The 21571-nt window shown below is 29.7% G+C and overlaps 1 protein-coding gene across 3 annotated transcripts in view; it reads left to right on the top strand.

Moving 5' to 3' along the window:
• The first annotated feature begins 17053 nt into the window (after window positions 1-17053).
• The window catches only part of LOC147802079 (ATP-dependent RNA helicase DDX19A-like), a 201113-nt gene continuing 196595 nt past the window's right edge, over window positions 17054-21571 (top strand). For all 3 annotated transcript variants that reach the window (XM_087153149.1, XM_087153148.1, XM_087153147.1), the window contains exon 1: window positions 17054-18168. The gene's annotated coding sequence lies outside the window, so the exon portion shown is untranslated. The remainder of the gene's footprint in view (window positions 18169-21571) is intronic.

Below are 21571 nucleotides of genomic sequence, written 5' to 3'. Positions count from 1 at the left end.
GTTTAATTATATAAATGATAGCTTTTTTGTTGGTAATTATTTAACTAAAAAAACGGTGATATTTTTCAGTTCTAAACGCATATTTTTAAGTTATCGATTTATGGTACAAATTTTAGATCTTAAAGAAATGCAATGCTACTACTTACAAAATTTTCCGTTCTTACGAGTAACAACTGAATTATAAATGCACGAAAGGTTGAAAAGATTCACGGGTACCTATTTTCAAACTTTATTTTCATTTTAATATGACTTAAATAAAACATTCTGAAAATTTCCTTAAAATTAAAAAATCGACATTTTTGTTTTTTGAAGGTTAAATATTTATTTGTTACATGAAGCGAACTAGATTTATATTTTGAAACTTTCTATTTATTCTTCTATTTAAAGAGGTGCCAACTATTACAATTCATCCGTAATTATTACGGTACGTAATAAGGAGTACGGTTGAGTAATAAAAATTTTAATTTATGAGAATTTTTGAAATAATCTGTTAAAAATATTTTTTTTTCCTTGACTACCAAGAGTTATGAAATTATATAACGTTTGCAGCCTATGTTTGAAAAAAAAGTAACACTTAATTATTTTTTCATTTAATTCTAAACTGGTATATTATTAGATATATATAGAATTAAGTATTTAAAATTTGATTTGATTCCTTTTGGTTATATACATTATTGCATACATTATATGTTATATATATATTTATGTTATTTATATTATTATATATGCTACCTGTTGTGTATGCTAAAATTTTGTATATTATTGCCTATATTGTATATTGTATAGATTATTGTATATTAGTGATATCTTGCTAGGAAAGTTGGCACTTCTATATAATTTATTAATATTAAGTTTTCATTCTTTGATTTTAAAAACCTTAAATTTTTTGATCTTTTTTTGTATTACTTAGATTTTTGTTCCAATGTAAAAAAAGCCGAGAAGTGTATAATTTAAAGAGTTAGAAGACTAATATAAATAATTTATATTAGTATTCTTTCGTATGTTTTGTAATATTCTCTGTTTTCCTAAATAGAAAGCTTCTAGAAAATGTGATTGTTGGCTTAACATTCAAATCAGGAGTTCAAAATGATCGATAGACTAATAATATCGGATTAGACTGCTACCCGAATCATAAGACCCACTCCTCTTAAAACTAACTTTCCCTGATCAAATTAAATTAATCAAAACAGACTCCTTTAGTAATTAGTTACCAGTAAGATTTATTGATTTTTAGTTGGTTTTTTCAAAGATGATTTTTTTGTAAAAACGTAAATAAACTAGCTAAAAAAAAGTTGTTGGTAAATAAATTTGGTAGTTGGTTCAAAAAAATTAGAAAAAAAATGGAAAAAATAAATCACAAAAAAGGGAAAATATTGCCAGCTGTTTCTCATATTTAAAAGATTTCATTAAATTTTCTATTTTTTCTACACAGTTAAATAACTTATAGTTCTAAATTGAGTTATGAAAGAGTTAGGTGAACTTTCTGAGAAACTAGTCAACTTATATAGTTATAAATTGAGTTATGAGAGTTAAGTAAACTTGTCACCCACTATGTTAAGTTTAACTACTAAGTTTCGTATATTTTAAATTGTTAAGCTGTTTTATTTTTAGAAAAATTAAGAGTTGTGATTAAGGAAAAATAAAATTAATTTACGTAGGGCAGAATATAACATCAAAGAGTTGGTGCTAAATGTAGTATTTTCTAAAAAAATAGTTCATAAATTTTAATGTTACTCCAATTGTTTTCAATTGAATTTTAAATTTAATAGGAAAATATTTTCGTTATGAAATCGCTGTTTTCTGTTATGGTTGCGTTTTTAAAAATTAAATAAGAAACAAAATTTGATGCTACGAGACTATTGAATGTTTATTCAATTTGAACTTATGTCACATATCATTAAGATTTTAATTTGAAAAACCCTAAACTAAATCAAACAAAGCAAACATTAATTTTTATGCATTAGCAAATTAAATGTATTATAACATGAATTCGGATAGCTTAGGTTATGTCTTAAATTTAATTATAAATTCAAGCAAAATATTGAACTAAAGATTATAAGTTTACAGTTTAGTTTTGTAAAAAAATTTTTTAATTTATTCTATGACATATTGTTAAAAATCCAGCATATATTTAACTTTGAAATCTCTAACTCGTTTTGAAAGACAATATGAATTATTTTATGTCCAATTTCAATGAAGTAATTATTAAAAATACATTAAAAAAACTTTAAAGCACTAATATTTTCTTTTATAAGCGTATTAGGAAACACCCGTTACATTTTTCAATCTTAAATTAGTCTGTGAAATATTATAGAATTTCATTTTGATTTAACTGGTTAATTAATTCAGAACGTTGCAACATAGTAATTTTCAGTAAGAAAATATTGTTTTTTTATTTTATTGTCGCTTTGAGTACAATTAACAGTATACAAAATATATAATGATATATTGACTACATCACACTATATATAAAGAATGAAAATAAGAATATAGCTCGAATTTTATCTCACTAAAGAAAATATTATTTTATCACATTAAAGAAAATATTAATCACCGATGAATTTTTAAAATTAAATTATCAGAATATAGTACAGATTAAAAGGAAAGAAAAATCACGTGTAGAGGGTTAAAAACATTTTTTTAAAAATATTTTTAAAGAAATCAAGTATGAATTTTCGGCCGTTTTTATTCGGCAATCCCATATGGTTGCCTAGGTTCACCAAATGCTATGCCTAGCCCTGCCCAAACCTTGGTCATAAGAGTCTTCCTAGTTGCCAAGTGGCAATCATAGATGAGCAGTCTACCTATATTATTATTCTATGAAAAGCCTGTCTTCTGAATGTGTAGCTAACTTCATTTATTCTGTTTTGTGCATTGCATAAAACAGAAGGTAATATGTATTTTAAGTAAATATGGATAATGGAATGTTTTAATGCCTTCTGAGTTCGGAGTTCAAAAAAAAAAAAAAAATTAGAACTAACGTCTAGAAAGAACGAATTGCGATTTGTCTGCAAATTAGAATTTTATTTTGCAAATTAATGATATTAACGCGCAGTGTTATCAACCGCTAACGGTAAACTTAGTGGAAGAAATTCAGTTAATTTCTTAATCATCAATTTCAATCGTGAAAAATTGATGTTCATTTTTAAATTTCCGAGGTCGATTGTCATATGTCTACTTTTTACTCTTTAAAAACTGTTGTACAATGTTTACTTTTTAATTATGTATTTCATTTCAGATTTTAATCTAGTATTTTTTTCAGGTGAAACTAATGAATATTTTAGATATTTTTCAGTTTATCGATGTCGTTATCTTGTGTTCTCTGATCTTATTCGTATGGATGAATAGCTTTTTGTATGCTTAAGCACAGATGAAGAGAGCAGGAAATATTTAGAAAATACCCCATGCTCATCTTTTAGTATAACAGGTTAGTTTAACAATTGTATGATAGTGAATTCATGCTGATTTGAAACCGATTTCCGTAAAAGTTGTTATAAATAAAAGTAATTTTTTTATTTATTTACAATTGAGTAAAATCCGCGACTTCACCATGAGCGGAAGTTTCATGCCGTGCATAAAAGAAAAACGGAACTTCCTGATTATATTTTGACCTAATCATCAAATTTTTACGTAGTATGAATCAATCTTAACGGTTCAAGGATTAAACCTTAAGTATGCTAAATAATTAGTGCAGTATGCTAATTAATTAGTTTTTTTTTGTTATGAAATCAGATACAAAAACGCACTTTCTCTGAATAAAAATACCTTTTTTCCCTTTGAATTTGGATTGTTAACCCTCAAAATATGGGTGGGGTTAGCCGAAATCTGGAAAATAGTGCCCAACTACTTGTTCCAGTTTAACGTTAATTTTACTTTTTGCGTATTTTGCCAAAATTTTTCGACTCAATTATAAAAGTCACTTATTTAAAGATAATTCCATGCAAAAAATATTTTTAATAATTATCTATAATTTATTATTTTATCTAATAATGGTTGAAAAAAACTTGAATAGTAAAATATAAAAAATTTTACATCATTTTGGCTAAAATATTTTTGAATGATAATAAACAAAATATCAAAAAAATCGGCCGAATAATTCTTGAGAAATTAAATTTTGAATGCATGGTATTTTTCACGCACTTCAAGAACTAAAAAAAAAAACTAAACTCAGTGGCGCGACAGCCCATAGAGAGCCAAGGCCTACTGTGCCCATCTCAGTTGTCTTGACCTTGCGCTCTGGGGTGCAGGAGCAGATGTTCCGGTCAGGTGGTCAGCCGAACGCGGAATCCCCAGTACTGCAAGCACTAATTCATGTTTTGTAAACCGATCCCTATATTATTGACTCTTTATTATTCAAATAAAGCACTGGGATCAAACGATAACTAAAGTCCAATTTTTCTTCTATCTTCGAGTTATTACGTTCTTTTCAACTCTCAACTATGATAATGATTGCTTGTACGGTCGTTTGGAACGTATTTAATTCGTAAAATAATGTAACCTAATCATTTGCTTATGGTGTATCAATTAAACCATCACTCGTGTTTCACATGTTGTAACAGCCATGAGCAAAAAGTTAAGATTATTAAGGTTATTAAGAATTTAAAAGAAACAATGAACTACTTCTATACCCTAAAGTAACGTCTAACTCACGGGCTCTAATTTTTTTAGTAATGGAACCCCAAACTGTTGACTTTTGTTTTTGTTTGCCATAGATTTCTGTCCTAATATTCCTGATTTTTGTTTGCATACAAAACATCCAATTTTCAACGAATACAAATTGGAATTATAACCGTTGTTGAACTGCCGACCCACTTTTTTGATTTACCACTATTAATGATCAACTCCGTAGCCATATCATTTTGAACCCAATCCAGAAGACAAGAGAGCTACTGGATCGAGTATTGGGAGAAATTTGCCTTCGTGGAGGACTTTTTGAAGAGCGTTTGCGTTACATGGAGAGAAAGACCACGAGAACTTTCTAAGGTTAGCCTGACGTCAAAGGACTCTAGCCCATGATCCGTCTATCACTGAAGATATTTCACTTCAGCTCTGTAGTCGATGCAAGCTGGATGCGGATTCGTATCGACCAGCCTTCGCTGGGATTTGAATCCGGTTCACCTCATTGGAAGGCGAACGCTCTATCCCCAGAGCCATTTGAAGCCATAGAGCCATTTCGATGCAACATCATTTTAATTTAACTAATACCGCTGTAAAAATCGCTAGATTCAATTGTTTAAGCTTACGAATTTTTTCACGAATTGTATATATATATCATATATGGTTCAGTCATATAATATCATTTGATTTAAAGTTTCAAACTTTATGGGACTTAGATTGAAGTTTTGTCGTTTCATAATTATTGATTCTTCGCTTTTGTCTAATTTAAAAACAATTTATTCTTATCAACAATACAGTAATATCATAGAATTAATAGATTTAGGTATCATGTTCTAAATTACTGCTGTCAAAAATAGGAAACGGCATATTTCTTGTATTTTTATTCCGAGTTTTTCAAATCCTTTTTTTAAAATCATATGAAAAAAAGAAATTTTGAACTCAATTAGAACTCCCACAATAAGACTTTATAAATTCTATAGTTACAAAAATTTGAACAAAGGAACTATCAACATATAGATTAAAAATAATTAAAGTTTCTTATCTACAAACAGTTTGTTATTTCAGGAATTTTAGAATTTTTCAACATAATTACGCTAAAGAAAACCTTGAATAAATAAATTTTATGTAATGAAATATTATGAGTGTAAATAAGTGAACATATAGTTGTTTATTATTTAAATCAAATAAAATCTTCTCTAATACAGATTAGTTGCTGGAATGGATCTCTTTGTACTGTTGATTTAAATTTATTTTGATCCCTTTAACAGCCAGTTTAATAATCAAAACTGATTGATAACAAATTAACTTAAAATTGATGTATTTGAATAAAAAATATTACGTTCTAATTCTCTTTTAAGAGATTAAATCTTTGATTTGAAATATTAGGATTGAATTAAAAACAAATATTAAATTAAAATGATGAGTGTCTTCAAATAGCTTCTTAGTAAGAAAGGTTTCCTATTGATAGTCCAATTAGTTATAACATTTTGAAACGTAACAAGCGAAATTAATTTATTGTGTATGAAATATATATTTTTTCATTTAATTAATGTTTTATTACCCATTGGCAAAATGGGTGCTCTTTTGGGTTTGATGGCGTGCGCACCTCAGTTGGACATCACACTTTTCTATTGTGTTCAAGAGAAATCGTAAAAAGTGAGCATGCGTCGTCATTGCATGCGTTGATATGACGACCGCTGCTGCTGAATAAATTTTTTTACAATTCTTTTATTTGTCTTGCTTTTGTTTTCTTTTTGATATTAATTAGATATAGTATAAATGGTGATTGATAGTCAGGTGCCATCCATTTAATTAAAATAAAAAATATATTTTTCAATACAGCATGACAATTTCATGGTCTAATTTCTATTTTATTTATTTATTTTTTATTCTAGTGCCATTGGAGCTCTTTTTAACAAACTGGATGTGGAGGGTATGATTGTATTTCATCATCAAATACTGTTGAATGTTTTGATCCTGAAAAATATGGGTAAGTTATTTGTTTCTTCTAATTCAAATAAGTTATAAATAGGTTCAAATTTGTTAAATTGAAAATGCAATTTTTTTTCATTATTATAAGCATTAAAAACTGTAGTTTTCGTTAACTAGTAAAATTTTTTGATTGAAAAATATGCTTCCGATGTTTTAAGTTAACACGCAATCTTTTAATATTTGTTCCCTTCAAAATTCTATCATGTGTAAGATTTTAAATATACTTTTAAAAATGAGATACATTAATTGTATCAAGTATTGAGGTTTATTGTGAATCTTACTGGATTTTTAGTTTAAAAACTTTCAATGCTCTTGAATCATTTTATGAAAAAACAAATTTTTTCTTCTCAATAATCAAATATTTCTCGAAGTCAAATTTCGCTAATATTAAGTTTTTGAAATACGAATTTAAGGCACCTTTACTTATCTAATCTCGTATAAGTCTGTTATCAGAAAACTCGTGATAACAGGAATTTTATTGATAAGAAATTTTTTATACTTTTCTGCTATTTAAATGAGCAAAACTGCAAAAAGAACAAAATAGATATTATTTATTTCTGATATCAATGCAAAAAAATGAAAAACGAACAACATTTCACCTTATTTTCTTCATCAAGTTTTAAATCATTATGTTAATAAAACAAATATGTGTAGACAACCCTTGTCCAGAGTTACCTTCCCCTTTACTGAAGAAAAAAAGTCTTTGTTTCTTTCAAGAATCCTGCCGCACGCTTCAAATGAGTGTGTTATTCGTTGGCTACTTATCTGCAATAGCATATATTTTTTATTTTTATTTTATTTATCTGGAATGGCATCTTATATAGATTTTGATTTTACTTCTTTGCAATGGGATCTTATTTTGATTAAGATTGTAATCTACGTTCCGTATTCTCAATATGCGATGGCTCGAGGATAGAGCGTTCTCCTTCTAATCAGGTGAACCGGGTTCGAATCTCTGCGATGGCTGGTCGAAGCGGATCCGCATCCGGTTCGCACCGACCACCGTGGGGACGTGACATATTCTCTGTGGTAGGCGGATCGTGGGTTAGAGTCAGGGCTAAAGAGAATAGAAGGGCTAGTTCATTCCGCTCTTAGAGCTGAAGCTACGATTTCCCTCCTCATGACGTCACACTGCACACAGATCTCGGAGATCGCAAGCAAAAATATTATGAAAACTTTGTATCATTCTCTCTGTAAAAATATTAGCTTTCAAACTTCATGCAATTAACATATTATTTATTTTATTTTCTTGGCCAAAATATTAAATTAAATACCATTTTAAACTAATAAAAATATTTTACTAGTTGTCGTAAATGACGCTATAAATACTTTATTTTAAAATTTTCAGTTTTAACTTTTATTATTGAAAAATATTTAATGCATAAATCGACACTTTTTTAGCTACATGTACAGTTGGGTTAAATTTAGAATCTTGATTTTAAAATATGCTGCTAATGGCAATTTGTTTATACTTAATCATTAGGAAACAACAACCTTAAGCGCTAATTATTCTAACAAAATAATAATTTAGGTTCATGAAAATATTAGACATTTTACAATTGCTTATGGATATTTAAATTTAAAAGAATATAATTATATTAAAAAAATAATTATATTATAATTAAAAAAATAATAAATATTTAGAATAACTACATTAAAAACTACGTTATGAAACTAGAATTTTAACTATTAATTATCTATACTTTTAATTTAAGTTTGTATTTTCTTTGACTTATGAATTTTTTCGTTTGTCTTTTTTTTTTTTTTTTTGGAGTAGCTGAGCGGTTTCAATTTAGATGGCGAATTCTTATAAAAATTCTGAAGCGCAAAATATTGCTGTTTTATTTACTGCAGGATATCGTCCCTCTAGTTCACTTATAAATTCTCTGACACTTTCTGATTTTCTGTCTCATGCACGCTTTGAAATATGTTCTCAAACTCTTGACACACTTCCATCCAGGCTGCTGACAGAACACTTAGTCCTCCCTTAGATAAGAGAGTACCTGGTAGAGTTAGAGCAATTTTAAAATCATTCTAATCGGCAATCCAAGCAAACGATTTCTCATCTCATCTTCATAATCTTGTTTTAAGAAATCCTTACTGCATTTTCGTTCATATTTAATATTAACTGGGTTATTCCTTTGCAATGTTGAAGCCATTCTTTACATAGTTGTTCATTTGCTTTAGGGAACACGGGGAAAGTTATATTTTTTCCTTTTGTGTTTCTATTAAAATTTGTATATTGTTTAGATTCGCTACGGAAGTTAGTTAAAAATTAAAATTCTATCCGCGGGCCGGATAAAACCTTCCTGCAGGGCGTAGTTGACCCATCCTAGAGCCCCTGAATTAGACAGGCCGACTCATCATCTATTTTTGCTCCAAAGAGCTAACATAAGCACAATACTAACATAACGTTAACTTGCGAACTTTTTTGCTCCAATATTGCTTGATAAGTCAGCTCTAATAGTATAGGAGCCTTAGCCCATCCGAGTGAAATAGTGTGACGTCATTCATACCACTGACTTGTATTGCAAACCGCGAAGATAAATGAATGTAGAGCAATGTAACCAGCAAAAAGCGGTTATTTTGAAGTGTGTAGCAGAAATACTGAATAAAAGTTTTTTTTTTTTTTTTTTTTTTTTTGCAAGTGGTAATTTGGTATTAGCCAAAATTTGTTTAATGTAAGGATTTATTTATGTAAATGATAGCTTTTTCTGTGAGTAATTATTTCAATTATGAAAAATGTTAGTGATAATTTTCACTTCTAAACATAGATTTTTAACACATCAATTTATGGTTTCTTATTATTAGAGCTTAGGGAAATGCAATGTTACTGCTTTTTAACATTTTCAGTTTTTACGAATAATAATTTATGTATAAAGGCAAGAAAGGCTGATCAGGCTCACAAATACCTATTTTCCAATTTTACTTTAATTTTATTTGGTTTTAAATAAAACATTCTGAAAATTTCCTGATAATTAAGAAACTCTACATTTTTGTTTTTAGAATGTTAAAAAATAATTCTTTGACACATTAACACTAGAAAGACGGAAATTTAGTATATACCTATATTGCCCAAAAGCAGTCAAAATGACTGGATTGTGAATGCGCAAATAAATTTGCTTAAAATTAATTTTTAACATTTTTTGTATTATTTACAGTTATATAACAAGTTATTAGTAAATATTAACAATAAAAAAAAATTATATGTGGTACAAAAAAGTCACAAAATTCTAAGAAATTGTGTCATTGTTTTCCTAATTGAAGTTAAAAGCAGTCAAAATTACTTCCTTTTGGCAATCTAATGTTAATGAAGCGAACGAGCTTTCGATTTTGAAACTTTCTATTTATTCTTCGATTTAAAAAGAGATGCCGACCATTACCATTTATGCGTAATTATTACTGTTTCGTAATAAGAATTACTGTTGAGTAATAAAAATGTCAATTTTTGAGCGATCGGGTGAAGATAGTAAGAATAATAAAAAATGAAATGGTGTTGATTTCTAACTTTCCTGCACAAAGATATCAGAAATAAATAATAATGCCTTTACTTCTTTATTTTTGCTTTTTTTTTCATTACTCACTAAAACAGCAGCAAAAACGAGTTTTCCTCTTTTCTTTCCTTTTTGCAATAGAGGAAAGGATAGTGGTAGTTTTTACTTTTTACGAAAGCAATTATTATTATTATTATTATTATTTTTTTTTTGTCTTGCTTGGAAACTTGTAGTAATAGGTGGTTTCTCGTTATTAGAGTATGCGGTTAGAAATTTTAAGATTTAGATTTATCATTTCAAAAAATTTAATTAATCTCTTAATGATTTTATTAAAAAACATTTGAAATTAAAAACTCTATAACCAAAGATTTGGAAAGGTGCTGAATGTACTTTTGATAATTGGAGATTAGTGGCAAGAACGGTTAAGGTTCATAAAAGCTGATTCTCAAAAAAAAAAAAAATAAATAAATAAGTAAAATAAAAAATAAAAAAGAATTCACGCGGACACTAACCGTTTATCCACAGCATGGCCAATTTTCACATCATAATAACTCTCGGGGAGCATTGGTTTTTCCTGTTATTGATTTATCTAATACTCAAATTGTCATCATTTTTGCGAAAAATAGGCAAAAAGCATTCTCTCATTTTGATCTTCAATTGTTTTAACTTTATTTCCCTAAAACTTTTTATTTATTTATTATTATTTAGTTAAAGATCTCAACATCTCTTTCACTCAATTTTTTATTTTAACTAAATACCTTAAGTCTAAATCTTCAAATTGGAGTAACATTTCAAAATCAGTTAAATATTTTTAATCTCTTAAAAATGTCGTGGTAAATATAATTAAAACCAAATTCATAAATTTGTTAATGTCGATGGGGATATATTTTCTCGCCGACAATTTTTGCGGCCTTAAGAAATCATAGGGGTTGAGCCGTGGTGGCTCAGGGCATAGAGCACTCGATTCCCGATGAGGTGACCCAGGTTCGATCCCATCCCAGCAATAACTGGTTGATTCGAATTCCGCACTCGGCTCGCATCGACTATAGTGCTGACGTAAAATATCCTCAATGATAGACGAATCATGGGTTACAGTGCCCTTACCATCAGGCTAAATATGGGTGGCTATCTTTGTTTTCCACTCCATGAAACGCAAATGCTGGTTAGTTCTATCAATAAGTCCTCCACGAAGGCTAAATCTCTGCCAGAAATCCAGGAGTTCTCTTGTCTACTGCATTGGGTTCAAAATTACAAGTTGAACATTAGTAGCCGTTAACCGTTAATTGGGTCTGCTGTTCAATGATGGTTATAAAATTATAGACGTTGATAACTTCAGAAAATACAAGAGAAGAAAAAAAAAATTAAGACCTTTGTTTTCATAAATCTATGTAACAGTAACGGTTAGCGTCGGATCAGGAAGAGAGGTGATTGCTCGGAAGATATTGTCTCCTCTGCGTATTGTGGGCTATTCCACGGTAACTTACGTTACATTCACATAAACTTTATTGCATTGAGAACTTAGAAGCAAACAAATAATATGAATACACATATTAAAATAAAGTGATTTCTTAAAATTACAATCAGAACCAAAAGGAATCTAATTAAAATAATTATTATTTTTCAATTTAAACAGTGTAAAAGCCTAAGATTAGTGTGGTAACTTACGTTACCGAAAAAGGAATGGCATAAATTTGCAATATACTTGAAGGCAAAATTCTGTTCTTATACAAAAGTTTCACGATTAAGATTATATGTATCATTTTTCTGACATGTTTAAATATTTCTTATGCCTAGATTTAAGATTTTATTTCAAAAGTTAAATTAAATATAATTTTTTAAGTAGGTAACTTACGTTACAGTAACTTACGTTACGAAATTCCCTTTGTATCAAACTTTTATCAAATAATGTACAAATGCAAATTAAGTTATTTAAACAGTATAGTGCAAGGGAGAAAAAGTGTACATGAAGTAAATTCAGATACTTTTGATTCACACATAACTGCAAACTTATTAAGTCCTCTGTTATTAACTAGTACAGGGGGTTCAATTCTTTTCACCATGCTTTCTTTCTGGTAGAATATTTCATCTCTTTTTTCTGGCCATTTACAATAGATTCCCACAGCAGCTATTACATTGACTTCAAATTCTTGCTCTGCAACAGACATTACCACACCAGGATATAACATGTCCTCCTATCTAACCATATATCAACCCCCAGCATTTATCTTGGATTCATCATTTTCTTTTTCAACATCTTTCACTAAATAAAACTCTTCTGGTATGCCTTCTTGTACACTTAAATGGTGGATCTGCTTAATGTTTTCAATCTGTGGAGATTTTGAGAATAGACTAGACACTCAATTCATCTGTTCTAGAGACTCGCACTCAGCTGTTTTTTCTAAACATAAAATAAATTTCTAAAGAATTTCGTAAGATGAAACATTATAAATTTTGCTGAAGGCTTCCTTAGTCAATCCGAACTTTTCATGATGCTTACAAACACAAACATTGCCTGGAAGTTTGCTACTCAGCAAGACATGCTTTGGACGGGGCTCAAAGAATCTAGTTTTCCAATTTTGCATTCTGGATTTTCTTCCATAAACATTTGGTGCATTTCTCGAACTGAATGATGAAGATGCCGTGCTTGTACTTTCTTTTTGCCACCATTAGCATCTCTAATTATAACTACATCCTTAACTCCCGGTGCCTGTCGAAAGATTTCGTTCAACTCTGAAAACATATGAATGCCAACACCCAAATTAATAACTTAAAGCAAAGAGTTTCATTAAAATCAATATCTTAAGGCAGTGATAATTTATTTAAACTTTGGTATTGTAACTGGATACATCTTAATTAGCTTGTATGCCAATTTTCAAGAGGAATAAACTCATTTCACATTGGTAACTTACATTGCATGCATGTCAGTAACTTACGTTACACATATTGAATGGGGCACAAAACAATAAATAAGTAATATTTGAAAAGAAAACTATTGCTGCTTATTTAGTGTTAGCCTCTAAGGAAGAAAAAATATTATTCTTACTTTTGTATTACTTGTTCTTTTTTACACACAAAAAATTTTTCTAGTTTTTGGTAACTTACGTTACATGCCTTAATGTTCAGTTGAAATGTATATAATTAAATAAATTTAACAAAAAAAATTTATTTTAACACTGCACAATATTTCTATTAAGTGTAATAAACAATATTTATTCTTTGGAACATTTTGAAATTAAAATAATGTTAACTCACTGATTTTCAAAAACTGACCATGTTCTTCACCCAAATCAGAAAAAGTAAATGCCAATGTTCAATGGGTTACCAACACTAAAAAACTAAATTCTCAAAAAAAATAATTTTAAATTATCAAACTTCAAACCTTTCTAATTCAGAAAACATCCAAAATGATAACATTATTCTTATTTGAATTTTCTAATGCTTTTCCCCTTTTTCATGGAATTGCCCTTGTGCGTTTTTCCATTCCGTATTATCGATTTATTTGTAGTTATGAACACAGAATTAATAAATTTGGTTATTGATAAGTACAGAAATTAAAGTTTGTAATCAATTTTTTAAAGTAGGGCGCGTTCCCCCTTCTCCCCCCAAAAAAGTTTTTTTAAAAGTCAACTAAACTTCAGATAATAAGCTAAATTAATTTCATTTTATAAGCAGATCTCACTCCACCCGTAAGCTATGTGGTTCCCAGCAGATCACCGAAGTCAAGCATCACTGGCTGCAGTCAGTGTGCGGGTGGGTGACCACTTGGAATAGTCTGCGTAGGGACTAAGGGTGTGCGGTATGGGTCCTCGTTAAACTGTTCTACTGTAAAGTGCTAGACTTCACGTGCAGGTCGTCGGGCTAACCGAAGCGGGGGTGTCATCCCCTCTGCAGAGGATCAAAATTGTGATGGCATGTCTCCGGATCATCCTCAGGGATGTTTCCCAGACCGTCGCCAATAGCCCATTGTGCAACTCTAGTGCGACGTAAAATGAACTACAACAAGAACAACCGTAAGCTATGTTTCTAATAAACCAAGTTTCATTCCAAAGTGAATTTTCCAAGCCGTGCCCTTCCCTTGTAAATTCATTATGTTTAACTAATATTTTAATTTTAAAAAAAATGGACTTTACTATATGATTTATTGTGGTGATTACTAATTTATTTATTTTAAATATGAATATTTTGCCTAAGTTCTATTTTTAACTACAAGATGGTTATTTTTTCTTTGTCTTAATTATGTTGGTAACTCTGCCATGAGAATACAAGTTAATATAAGCGATCACTGTAATTCTTAGGAATATATTTTTTACTACCGTCGGTGATTAGCAGACCCAAATTTTGGTTTTATGACTACTAATGATTAATTCCACAGCCTTGTAATTTTGAACCCAATTCAGAAGACAAGGGAACTCCTGGATCAAGTATTTTTATTTCTTTTATAACCGTCATTAAACAGCCGACCCAAGTTTATGGGTTTACGACAACTATTGTAAAACTCCCTAGCCTTGTAATTTTGAACCCAGTCCTGAAGACAAGGGAACTCCTGGATCGAGTATTGGAGGAAATTTGCCTCCGTGGAGGACTTTCTGATGGAGCTAACCCGCATTTGAGTTACATAAAGAGAACCTCCCACGGTTAGCCTGATGGCAAGGAAACTTTCACCCAGGATCCGTCTACCACTGAGGATATTTCACACCAGCACTGTAGTCGGTGCAAGACGGATGCGGCATTCGTATCGACTGGAATTCGAACCCGGTTCGCCTCAAATGGATCAAGTATTGGGAGTAAATTGCAGAATTAATGAAAGATTACTTAAATGTTTCATTTTGCACTTTTGTATTAAGGTTACAACTGAAAACTAATTTTTATAGTCGTGAACAGTTTCACGACTATAAAAATCCACAGCATTAGACTATACAATTCAACGTATTTTTGAAAACTCCAAAAAGCTTTTTTCTCTTCTATTTTTAAATATATCTTGTTTAAATAAAGCATGTTATGCTTAAGGATCTAACTATTTTTCTTAAAAATGGAAACATTAATGAGTATTAATGCATGACAGCAGTGTACATTTAATCAAAGAATGTTATGCTTAAGGAACAAACTATTCTTCTTAAAGATGGGAAAAAATTAACGAGTATTAATACATGACAACAGTACTCTTTCGATTGCCCATTATCAATAGAGTTTAATTTTTTTAATTTTTCCTCCCTAGAATCTGAAGAAAATTTCTGAGAACTCCAGTAAGTACCCGTCTGACGTACATGAATGAAATCAGTGTAGAGTAACTGAATATTGTCGGTAAGTTTTAATTCACTTTAAAAGATTTCTTACTTGAGGTTCAGAAAATGGTTACATACCTAGCAAGTAAACTCTCACTTGTAAGGTAAGACACTTATTTATCCTTAAGTTCTGAATGGTGCTATACTGGAAGCAAGCACTCATTTATTATTGCAAGGAGGTAGAGTGGCTTTCTTAAATGATTTTTTTTTTTTGGATTGAAACTAGAAACAATTTTATTCGATTATTTTTTACCTGATGTCTTTCCTTTTATCCGGTGTTGGCGTTCCAAATTATTTCTCCTAGTGTTTGTGTTTTAATCTTTTAGACCCAGTGTTGGTGTTCTAATTAGATGCTTTCAATGTGGTGTGTGTGTGTTTTCCAAAATATTTCGTATGTGTGTTTTGAATTTTTTTCAATATTTTCCTGCAATTTTTTTCAGATTTTTTCCAATTACTAACATTTATGTTCAAATGCATTCAATCTAATTCGCAATTTATTTAATCACCCTTTTTTGTTTATGGAACAGCTTTGTGTGTGATTTTTACGTGTTCATTTTTTCCATATTTCCAATTTTTTTCACTTTTCTAAATTTTGTTTTTGAATTGTCCAGTTTTTTTAAAAAAACATTCTACGATTTCCTGTTCTTTTATTATTTTTCTGTGTTATACATTGCGTTTCAGCTTTTCATCGATTTTTTTTAACATTTAGCATAGTATAGTATAGTACAGAATAGTATAATATAGTATAGTATAGTACAGAATAGTATAATATAGTATAGTATTTAGTATAGTATAGTATTTAGTATAGTATTTAGTATAGTATTTAGTATAGTATTTAGTATAGTATAGTATAGTATTTAGTATAGTATAGTTTTTGTTATAGTATTCTGTTTTTTTTTCTTCAATACATGATCCGTTTTTATTTCTTCAATACATGATCCGTTTTTATTTCTTCAATACATGATCCGTTTTTATTTCCATATGTATTCTGATCCATTTCCGGCTTCATTTCCAAATTTTATTTTCCAACTTTTAATTTTCAATGTACGTTTCAAATTTTTTCTTTCGATGTGTATTTCGTTTTATTTTCTTTCAATTTGTGTTTCAAAATTTTTGTTTCACTGTGTGTTTAAATTTTTCTTCTTTCAATATTTGGCCCAATTTTAATTTTCCAATGTGTGCTTCAAACTTTTTTCCAATGTTTTTTGTAACAATCCTTTTCTATCCTGTATTTGTGTTCTAATAATTTTTATCCTGTGTTTGTGTCCCAAATATTTTCGTCTTATGTTTTTGTTCCATAGTTTTTCGTTCGTTCTTGTTTTGAAATTAGTTTCCTTCAATGTGTGCTTTAAGTGTGATTTGCATTTTTTCAATGTTTTTCTGAAGCTTTTTCCAAGGTGTTTTTCGAATGGTAACCTTTTTGTTCTTCCAATGTGTGAATTCTTCCAATGTTCCTTTGTTTCTTCCAATGTTTATTTTTTTCAATGTATGCTTAAAGTTTGTTTTGCATTTTTTTTACTTTTTTCTGTAGCTTTTTCAGTGTGTTTTTCGATGGGTTATACTTTAATTGAAAGAAAACTCACCAATGTTTTATCGCCATATTTTATTTTTTTTAACTTCCATCTCTGTTTATATACGTGAATCCCTTTGTTTTCGATATTCCATATTTTCCGCTTTTCAGTTTTTTTTTAGGAAATTTATTTTAAAAATTTGTATTTAATTGTTTTCATTTTTCATATTTTCGTTTTTTGATTAGTCGAGTTTTTTTTTCACTGGTTATTAATTTACTATTACTTATTCAATTCCAATATGTCTTTTCATTTCAGATAAAAGTTCTTGTTTTTTCAATGTGTATTTGTTTTTTTGCCCATGTTTATTGTTTTTTTTTCTCAATGTTTATCTTCCTTCTGAGTTTTTTTAGCTTCTTGAATGAGTGTTTTGTTTCTCCAAATGGTGTATCACATTTTTTCCAATGTTTCATATATTTTTTCTATTGTGTACTGTAGTTGATTTTGATTGGTAAAATTTGTGTGTGTGTGCATCTGATCAAATCCTTTTGTTTTCATAGACTCAATAACGTGTTTCGCATTACCTTTCCTTGCTTACGCTTGATTTGAATTTTTCCCAGGTTTAGCTTTTTTTAAATAATTTTTTCAACCTTTTTATTTTTTTGTACTTCATTTCTCCTTAATTCTTCCTCGTTTTCTGTTTTGTTCCAATTTTTTTATAGTTTCAAATTCTTTTCAGCTTTTTTTTATGTTTGCAGATTTTTATATGTATTTTAATTTTTTATTTTCTCTTCAAAAAAATTTTTTCTAATGTATCTGATAGATTTTTCTAGAATTTTTCTTTTAAAGTTCTGCTTTTTTCAGGTTCTTATCCGATGTAAATTAGTTTTTCACCCCATGTATGTTTTAGTTTTTTTTCTCCTCTTTGTGTAACTTAAGTGATTATTTTCAGTCGTTATTCTTGTACTGTGTTTCAATTGCTTTTAATGTCGTTAACGTTTACTTTTTCCAATTTTAATTTTTCTATGTTTTTTTTGGAACTTTAAATTGTTTGATATTAATCCTGTCTCTAGTTTATTATAATCCAATGTTACTAAGCTTTGTAGGTTAATTTCTGCTCAAATAGTCTGACAAATCGGGAATAACCTGACAAAGTGAGATGTTTGATGTATGGAATCTGCCGGACTGAGATGAATCCATTTTCTTTTAAATTGCCTGCTATGAAATGATGCAGCTAAAAAGAAGGCTGATTTTTTGATAATTGAATCTTTAGCTGTAAGTACAGTTTAATTTTTAATCTATTATGTCAACTATTACAAATCTTGCTTTAAAATTTAAATATGATCGCCAATTTCACGCTAGTTTTTTTGATGCAACTATATAGATTTCAAAGTTAAAAATTAATCCAAAAAAAATGAATTATATATTTTGCAGTGCGAAAAAAAACGAACCATTAGGGAAACCATTGGGAAAACGAGGGGCAAATTAATTAGCGTAGACGATATTTTAAGTTACGAAATTAGACAAAAAAACGTACTTTCTCTGAAAAAATGTATGGTTTTCTCGACGGATTCAGAATTCTGGCACCCAAGATATAGGAGGAAGGCGCAATTTGGGAAATTTGCTCCCCATAGTTTGGCCAGGAAAACTGTTCAAAGTTTCGACCTCTTCATATTAGTTTTACTTTTTGCGTATTTCAACATATCGCCAGATTTTTTTAAGCAAAATGAAACATTTTTACCCACAATTATAAATTTCGTCTTTCCAAAGATAATTCTGTGCAAAAATATTATTTTTAAAGATTTGTTATTTTTTATTGTTCTAAAAATAGTCTGAAATTTTTTAACTGTAGGATATACAAGACCTTATTTTTTGAAAAAAAAAAAACAATTTTGCATTGCAAAATACAAAATTTGCGCGAAATTGGTCAAATAATTCCTGAGAAATCTTATTTACAAAAAATCGTATATAAAAATTCGATTTCTCAATTTCTATTCGACCGATTTTACTGTAATTTTGTATCGAATCACTTTTCTTTTTTCTTTTCTTTTCTCCAAGCTTTGGACATGTACCTAGGTCATTATGGACCCTTTACCATATAGCCCAAAGCTTGGCTACTGGTCCGGCTCCACTCCAGCCTAGGAACGAGCCCATTCAGCAAGAATTTATTAAGAATTTAGATCAGTACAAAGTCACAATATTTTAAAAAATACAAAGATTAAATATGGTGCAAGTTAATAACACATAATAACAAAAATAATAAAAGAAGTATAAAAGGAAAAAAAAACTTAAAGGCCATAAACTATTTGTTATTGCCTTAACTAAATAAACAATTTTGAAAAAGATCCCCCCCCCCTTCTCTTTTTCTTTGCTTTTTTGTATACAGAAACTGAGGTTGAATACTATATGAAAAAAGTTTAAGAGGTTATAAACACTATCAAGATTACTTAAAAAGTCCGATTTGATTAAAATTTTAATAAGGAGTCATTTTCTGCTAGAAAGTTCATTACGTTAATTAATTTAGATTTTAATGTTTTATTTGTAAGAAAGTTTTTTTGCCAAATATATAAATTATTAATGTTTGGAAGGCGTGTATGCCAAGATATTGTGTAAAGACAAGTTGATAAGTAATGCTCTGGTGTACCTGGATGACCACAGGTACAAAGGTTTGTATCCGAGATTTGCAGGCAATGAAAAAAAGAAGGGAAGGGACCGTGACCTGTTAGGAACCAGATGACTTGTTTAATTGGAATTGATTTGAAGTGTATCGAATCACTGTAATTTGATTCGCTAATTTGATTTCGTAAATTGAAGTCACTGCAATTTTGTAATTCACCGATTTCACTGTAACATGGAAAATTTGCCATGTAAAATTCAATTACATGGTGTAAAAAGTAGTATGCCTTATAATTCAAAATTCTTTCAACTAGGATAATAAAAAATAATAAATGTTTACTCAAAGTTAATTTTCGCATGAAACTATCTTTAGGTAACCAAATTTCATAATTGTGTGAAATTTCTCATTTCACCTAAAAAGTTCCCGAAATAAGAGGAAATATGCTAAAATTAATATTTAGGGGTCCAAACTTCGGATTGCTGTCCTGATCAAACTATGGGGACCCTATTTCCCAGATTGAGTGTCATAAATCTAAATCCGTATTTTATTAAAAAAAAATCGACTTTCATTGAAGAAAATTGTAAAATTAGCATTAAGAGGCTCGTACCATCAACCGCTTTTCTGACCAAGCAATTGCGGCCATAATGCGGTTACTGTTTATATTTTAAGGGTGAGGAATCCGTAAAAAAGGTATGATTATTAAGAGAAAGTACATTTTTGTTTCGGATTTCGCAGTTTAAAATATCGTCAGCATTAGTCAGCCTATTTGATATCACTCCATCGAATCATTAAGATAATCCTAGAATGTGAAGATCCGATTAGTTGTTTGGGTGGAAAGTTTATTTTTTGCGCACTATACATACACTAATTTATGCAACTTTCTTAATAGAAAAATAAGCACTTTTATTATAGTTTCTTCAAAATTATGAGGTACACTTATAGGGAGATTTCGCACTTTTAAGTTAGCTTTCGTTCGCTCCTGTAAATAAGATTGAAGCATTCGCGCATGCTCGTATTTATTTTATATGATACCTATCTTTATGTTGGCATGATTTAAGTTTTGTTGGCTTGACAAAGCTGCAAGCACGCTGTTTATAGCTGTTAAATGTTATCTGTTTAAGCCTGTCGTCGAACTAAAAGCGTGAACCTAGAATGCGAATATGAAGAAATACATTGATAAAATTTAGAAAAGAATTCTGTATTCTCACAACCGTTGGTTCATTCAATAAAAATATAATTTTATTGGTTTTTGTTTATGGTAAAAAATTATGGTTGTCTAATTGCATTAATTCCACAAGGATCTAGATATATTTTCGCTATTTCAAAATTATATTTATTTTAAGTATGTAATTTAATTAAAATAAATTCAATAAGCAATAGAATTATAATATTTTTTAAATATTAATAATAAGCGGCATTATTCATCGCCGAATTATTCATCAAAATCTATAATTTACCGAATTTTTCTGCTCACAGATCCAAAGTTTTACGTTGAGCAAAGCATCTTGAGTCGTATGCTACAGCTTTAAAGAAATAATGTGCGGAGGGGTGGCGTAAAAATGAAGAGAAGCGTTTGTATAAAAGGAGTTAATTTGCCTTTCCCTTTCGGGTGTAGAGCGTAGACTGTAATGGCGTACAAACATAGACAGCTTGCCAAGTTGGCGTATTTACAGTGTGCCAAGGGGAGATGCTCGAGCGCCAAGAGCGTAACTTACAAATACGGAACAAATAGTGTATAGTTTGTCTAAAGTAAGAACTCCCTTAGCCATTCATCTGAACTTGTGGCGGTGACTATGGTAACGAGGTATAACTATGTCAAGTAGGGGTGTGTGGACATTGTTTAGGACAGGTTATGGCTCAAATCGGTGAGAGAAAGCGATAATCTTTTTTTTTCCGGTCTAATGTGTTATCGCTAGAGGGAAGAGGAGCTACCCTCCCTGAAATGAGCTATTCTTGTTTCCATTAGCAGCAGAACGCCTCAGACTTTATGGTGGGGGAGTTCTTACCTTATACCAACTATGCATCCATTGTAAATATTTCTTTTGAATTTGTTGTCAAAGT

Source organism: Parasteatoda tepidariorum, chromosome 10 (assembly GCF_982258835.1).
Source record: "Parasteatoda tepidariorum strain Cologne lab strain chromosome 10, Ptep-v5.0, whole genome shotgun sequence".
Lineage (NCBI taxonomy): Eukaryota > Metazoa > Arthropoda > Arachnida > Araneae > Theridiidae > Parasteatoda > Parasteatoda tepidariorum.
Note: the sequence above shows the minus strand (reverse complement) of the source record. Positions and strands in the feature narration are given on the sequence as shown.